General features: G+C 39.2%; 1 long non-coding RNA gene across 1 annotated transcript; it reads left to right on the forward strand.

Annotated features, from left to right (window-relative positions):
* The first annotated feature begins 381 nt into the window (after window positions 1–381).
* Window positions 382–4,693, forward strand: LOC143929926 (uncharacterized). The gene is made up of 3 exons (XR_013262648.1): window positions 382–482; window positions 940–1,086; window positions 4,527–4,693. It is a non-coding gene; the product is annotated as an uncharacterized LOC143929926 (long non-coding RNA).
* Window positions 4,694–6,972: the final 2,279 nt, after the last annotated feature.

Raw genomic sequence — 6,972 nt, forward strand, 5'->3', positions numbered from 1 at the left:
GCAACAACAAAACAGGTACAAACAAATCATTCTTGCTCCTCTCTCTCCTCCTCCTCTCTCTCTCCTCCCCTCTCTCTCCTTCTCCACTCTCTCCTTCTCCCCTCTCTCTCCTTCTCCCCTCTCTCTCCTTCTCCCCTCTCTCTCCTTCTCCCCTCTCTCTCCTTCTCCCCTCTCTCTCCTTCTCCTTCTCCTTCTCTCTCTCCTTCTCCTTCTCTCTCTCCTTCTCCTTCTCTCTCTCCTTCTCCTTCTCTCTCTCCTTCTCCTCCTCTCTCTCTCCTTCTCCTCAATTAAAAAAAAAACTCCAACCCTGTCTGTGTGTGGTTTGTATATTGCATAATGTTTTTGTCCAAACACAATGCAGCTGTTGACAGCTTTCTGCTTTCCCTTTATCAGATGTTGATCGGGCTGAGTTGCTGGGCACTGATGAGGCTGAGCCTGAATGGAAGAGACACCAAAGAGTCAAAAGCCCCCTATGACAACGGGTAAGTAGACATTAAATTTAACCAAAAAAATAGATTTTTCTACATCGCCTATGCATTTTTTTTGTTGTGTTTGCTAAAGCACACTACAATCCATTTAAAGTGGTATAACACCATTGAAAAAATATCATGAATGTGCCTAAATAAAATAAACATTTGGAAAGGTTTGAATTGGGCCTTAAAGAATGAATGCCTACATATCACAAAATTTATAGAGAGCTCAAAGACCTTAAACAGTGTGGGCCAAGCAATTTTCTAATTTCTATTGGGATGTTGGCAGCGCACTGCTGCAGCCTGTAGTGAATAGTGGGGGTATGCTTTTTATATACAAGAAGAAACTAATCTCACTAACAATAAATACACATATGAAGGTAAAAAAAGATGATTTAAACATGGATAAAAATATTTATATACCAAGTTCAGGAAAGTAAACTCTAAATTCAAAATCATTTCTTCATAGGATATGGATATCAAACATTTTTTCAGCAAAAAATGGTCTAACGCAGCAGAAGAAGCTGAGCCTGAGTCTCATGATGAAGCTGTGAAATATCAGAATGTGATGACAGTATTTTACTTGCAGAGGAAGGCACTTCTAGTACTACAACAAGTGGGTGATAGAAATATACTTGGCTAGAATATTCATGTAACAAAAATACTGAATTTTGTTTTGCTTGTAGAAATTTTGCCCCAAAAGGCAAGAGCCACAATCTGGGCGCATTATTAACAAGGTTTTAAAAATTGGAAACGTGCTTTAGATTCCTTTAAGGAGCATTAAAGTGCTCTTCACAGGTCTAGCATGTTGGCATGGGCAGCTTGTAAAGATTCTAAACTGCATGGAAATGTTGTAGAACAAATAGAAAAAGCTACTGAACTCCAAATTCGAGAAAGGCGAGAGTATCTAAAACAAATAGTTGCAACAGTGCTTCTTGCCAAGCAAGGGGGCATATCATTTCGAGGTCATTTAGAAGGAGAAGCCTAAATAGAGGCAATTTCAAAGAGTGCTTAAATTATTTACATAAATTTGATCCTTTCCTTCTTAAGTACAAGCCTCCAGGCAATGCTACCTATACTTCACCTTCATCACAAAATGATCTCATACAGTGCTGTTCAGAAGAAGTAACAAGTACAATTGTTAGCGAGTTAAAGAAATCTGGAATGTATGACATAATGGCAGACGAAGCAAGGGATAAAAGAAAAGAGCAACTTGCTATCTGTGTACGCTACACTGAACCTGACACAAGTGCTGTAAAAGAACATCCTGGGATTTTCTAAACTGAAAGATTTAAGTGCAAATTCAATAACAGAATCTTTGGAAGATTGCCTCACAGTTAATGGTTTAGCCAATGTCCTCTGTGTTGCTCAAACGTACGATGAAGTTGCAGTTATGAGTGGCGTAATTGGTGGTGTACAAACAAAGTTGCAGAAAAAACATCCTGAAGCTATTTATGTTCACTGTTATGCCCATGAACTAAACCTTGTACTCTGCTATACTTGTAAAGCAATCCTAGAGGCTTCTGATTTTTTTCAAACACTAGAAAACCTGTATGCTTTTTTTAGTGTATCTTTTACACAGCACCAAAAGTTCATTGATGTTCAGGCGCAACTTGGACTAAAACAAACAGAACTAGTACAGCTCTCAGAGACACGTTGGTCTTGCGTCAGATACATGTATACATGATATATAGATATGCGTCAGTTCCATTAATGCCCTAATACTCAACTTTCCAGCTGTTGTGCAGTGTCTTAAAGAGGAGAAATCTGCCATAGCCACTGGCTTGTTGATTAAATTGCGTAAGTTATCAATGTGCTACTGCCTTTTTGCGTTTCAATTGTTACTGACTACTACAGAAGGTTTCCATAAGTTGCTTCAGAAGGAAAACCTAGATTTTTCTACTGCATTAGAGTATAAAAAAGATGTTTGTACTTCATTAAGATCTCTAAGAACCAATGCCAAATCTACAGATATACTTCAAAAAGCTGTTTCTTTGTTTGACATTGACACTGAGAATCCACAAGCATCCAGGCAAAAAAAACTAAAATGACGTAAGACTTTGTGTACGAAGCCAGACCAACACCACGTGATCATTTGTCAAGTGAAGATGATCTTAGAACAAAAATCTTTTACCCTTGCTTGGACTGAATGCTCTCTGAACTTGACCATCGTTTCTCTAGCATTAAAGAAAATTTGGTCAAGGGCATTAAAGCATGCACCCCACTTTCTTCATCTTTTTTCTGTCAGAAGACATAAAGGCACTTGCAGAACTTTACAAAATTGATCTGCACTATACAGAAGTAGTTGCTAAAAACTTCTTTGAATGCAAAAAACAGGAAGGTGCGGTACTAACAGTACAGCATATTTGCAAACTTTTGGATCCTTTAATGTTTCCAACGGTTAAAAAAATCATGCAAGTTGTCCTAACAATTCCTGTGAGCAGCTGCTCTTGTGAAAGATCATTTAGTGCTTTGAGACATCTTCATACATGGCTCAGAGGTACAATGGGGCAATCAAGGCTTCATCATCTTCCAGTTCTTTCAATTGAAAAAAGGTGTTTTGGAATCTGTGTCTGATGAATGTGTAATTGATCATTTTGGTAACAAACAATCACAAAGGCATACCTTGGTTCTCTCAAGAGATTAATCATTACAAGCACTTCAGCTGCCTCCATAAATTTAATTTGCTCCTGAAACTGTAAGATTCTAAACTATACCTATAGTAGGGTAGTTCAAGAATAACAGTTAATGGTGGTTGGCTTTTCTGGATGCTATGTACAGTATCTCACAAAATAAGTACCCATACACCTCATACACACTTTTCAGGTGACAACGCTGAAGAAATTTCACTTGACTACAATGTAAAGTAAAAGTAGTGAGTGTACAGCTTGTATAACAGTGTACATTTGCTGTCACCTCAAAATAACTCAACACACAGGCAGCCATTAATATCTAAACCGCTGGAGACAAAAATGACTTTACCCCTAACTTAGTGCAATTGTCAACATTGGGTCCAAAGTCTTACTTCTTTGTAACTTCTTTAGCCGACCATTGGCGAGGCCTGATCTGAGTGGAAAACCTGTCCTGCTAAACCCCTGTATGGTCTTGTCCACCGTGCTTCAGCTCAGTTTCAGGTTATTGGCAATCTTGGAGCCAAGGCCATCTTTATAGAGATCCTCAGTGATTTCCCTTGAGGTGCCACTGTAGCATGTATTTAGATCTTCCTGTATGAGAGCGATAACATAACACCAAAGTTCTAAACCTGAGACCTTGTAATAACACTAAGGACTAACTAATCACATGAAAATGGGGGTATGGTAAATTTGGTCCAATTTGGACATTTTCACTCGGGGGTACTCTTGACAGTGGTTTAGACTTTAATGGCTGTGTGTTTGAGTTATTTTGAGGGGACAGCAAATGTACACTGTTATACAAGCTATACACTCCCAAATTGTAGCAAAGTGACATTTCTTCAGTGTTGTCAGATGAAAAGATAGAATAAAATATTTTCTAAAATGTGAGGGGGTGAACTTACTTTTGTGAGATGCTATATGTCCTCCTTTATTGCAAAGTCATTTCCTACAGTAAAACAATGTCTGAACAAGTACAATTGTTAGTGAATTTAACCGAGAATGTATGCAATAGTAGCAGACAAAGCAAGGAAGGGATAAAAAGAAGGCAGCAACTTCGTATCTGTGCAAGCAATGTTCAACCTGACAATTGCTGTCAAATCTTTCAGTTCACAAAATCCCAGGAAATGTTCTAAGTGCAGATCCAATAACAGAATCTTCAAAAAAGATTCTCTGGCGTGTCAGTTTTGAAGACAATCTCTACTCTGTCTTGCTCAGACAATAAAAATTAGTTACTGAAAATGGAATATTGTAATACTATACTACAGTTTAAAAATGATGGCACTTTACAGTACAGTTTTCTATATGGTTAACAAGTTGTAATTGTAGTTTTACTACAAAAAATAGTTTGCACTTTTATTAAGTTTTAAACTGGTGTATTTTCAACTCATGAAGCACCTTGCACTTTTTTTTTTCGTTTTTCCAGAAACTCCAAATTGTAGTGAACCAAAATACAAATGGCAAAGACCAGACTATGACTACTAGTACTACAGTCAAGTGGGGGAATTTCTCCATATTGGTCATTTGTAACTCTATTTTGAATTTTGATCTTTGTTTCGTTTGGAGTTTTTTTGAATAAACCACTGTTATGTGTTAAAAGAGTGTTATAACAAGTGTCTTAAATATCGACTAATATAAACCCATGCCATGTTTCGGGCATTCTCTCCTTCCAGTATACCTCTGGGTCCGACCCTAAGCCCCCGTACACACGGTCGGACATTCCGGCAACCAAATTAATTCCGGATTAATTCCAACGGATTTAGTCCGGAAGAGGTCCGAAAGTGATGTTGCATACACACGGTCGGACTCAGTTGTCGGAATTTCCAGTTGCCAAGAACGCAGTGACGTAAGCCGCGTACGGCGGCACTAGAAAAAGGAAGTTCAGCACCAACGTCCGGCACCCTTTGGGCGGCTCCTGCTGATCTCGCGTCTATCGTGTTAGTAGAAGTTTGGTGAGAGACGATTCGTGCTTTTCAGATTTGTGCTTCAGTTCGGTACTGCTCTTCAGTTTTCGTCTTTGCGTATCTGATTATCAGTGCATGTAGTCAGTAAGCATTTGTTTCTCATTGTGGACTATATCTTGGTATAGTATGCTTTGATTTGCATTGCTTATTGTCTGTTTGCTTCTGCTTTTCAGGTCGTTCTTTCAGGCATTGCTGTTTATCAGTGCTTTCTGTTGTTCGTTCTGACCAGCTGACCGTTTTAAACCATGTTTCGTGTACGTACTCATCGTAGAGTTTGTGCTGTGCAGGGGCTTCGTGTTGGGGTTCTTACTTTGACACAAGCCCGGTCCATGAACATGGAGAGAAGGCGTTTGTGGACCAAGAATTGGTTCTCGCACATGCCTTTGCTCCGTTAGATCCGGGAGAATAATCCTGATGATTTCAGGAATTATCTCCGGATGACGAACCCCGTTTTTCACCGTCTGCTGGCTTTGTTGTCTCCTTATATCACCAGGCAGGATACCTGCATGCGGCAAGCCAACACTCCGGAGCAGAGGCTCATCGCCACGTTGCACTACTTGGCGACAGGGAGAAGCCTTCGGGACCTCAAGTTCTCCACAGGCATCTTCCCCCAGGCTCTGGGGATCATTATTCCAGAGACCTGTTCTGCCATCATTCAGGTCTTGCAGAAGGACTATATGAAGGTAAGTTTTATCCTTTAACATCACATTCTATGTATTTAATGATTGCTAATGTATTGCATTTCTAACAGTTGAAAAAGAACACACTGCTGCATAGAGCTAGGAGGGTGCTGCTCACCCCAAACAAATTAGAGCAGAACAAGTTCCCCCACAAACGGGGTTTTTAGGCAGCAAGAGACAATGATAGATGCAGGTAGAAGTAATATGAAAAGTATTTTAATATTTTGGTAAAAGACATGAGCTCCACCTGAGCATTTAAAAAACAAACTCATATATACAAAGTACAGTAGTATCACATGGAAGTATACTAACAGACACAGCTATAAATTACACTGTATAATATAATGACAGTAAAAATATATATCTAATCCTAACGCGTTTCAACCCCCTAAGGGGTCTTCTTCAGAGAAATGGTGGTCTGTTGATAAAACAAAATTGCACTAAATAAATATATCAAGTGTTATTCATATTGGGAATACCTCATATTAATTAATATAGTTTACCCAATGGTGTACTTCCAGAAAGACAGAGTGGGTTGTAATACTTCTGATGGAGTTCCCCCATAGGATAGTGCCTCAATTTCCTTTACACATTTAGAGTGTTGCCTGGTCCATATATATCGCCAAAATGCCAAGGGGAAGGAAGGCAGCGTCTACTGTACTTTGTATATATGAGTTTGTTTTTTAAATGCTCAGGTGGAGCTCATGTCTTTTACCAAAATATTAAAGTACTTTTCATATTACTTCTACCTGCATCTATCATTGTCTCTTGCTGCCTAAAAACCCCGTTTGTGGGGGAACTTGTTCTGCTCTAATGTATTGCATTTCTTTCCTCCTTCCCTAATTGCCATGATTGCAATATGCTCTAATTGATATGCTGTGCCCCATTTGTCCTCATGCATATTTGCCTCACTAACTTCCCCACCATGCTCTTCTTGGCCCATAAAACTATAGTCTAGTCACTTAGCAATGTCTTTCGTCAGCTCCATAGTATTGCTTTCCCCTAAACACCCCCTAAAATGTCTACAAATGTTATGTTTGTGCTTCAATTCATGCAGAGTGACTTTTTTTTTTTTGGTTATGCCAAACTCATTAGGAACCCCCCTCCCCCCAACTGCTGCAATCATCTATCTGCTGACTTTACCAAACCCAATACACACTCTACCTACCTTTTTGATGGTCACATTTATGGACAAATTCTCCAAAGCATGTAGTGCAAGGGCCTGCCT

Source organism: Lithobates pipiens, unplaced genomic scaffold, assembly GCF_037356315.1.
Source record: "Lithobates pipiens isolate NorthernLeopardFrog02 unplaced genomic scaffold, aLitPip1_a1.2 Scaffold_25, whole genome shotgun sequence".
Classification (NCBI taxonomy): domain Eukaryota; kingdom Metazoa; phylum Chordata; class Amphibia; order Anura; family Ranidae; genus Lithobates; species Lithobates pipiens.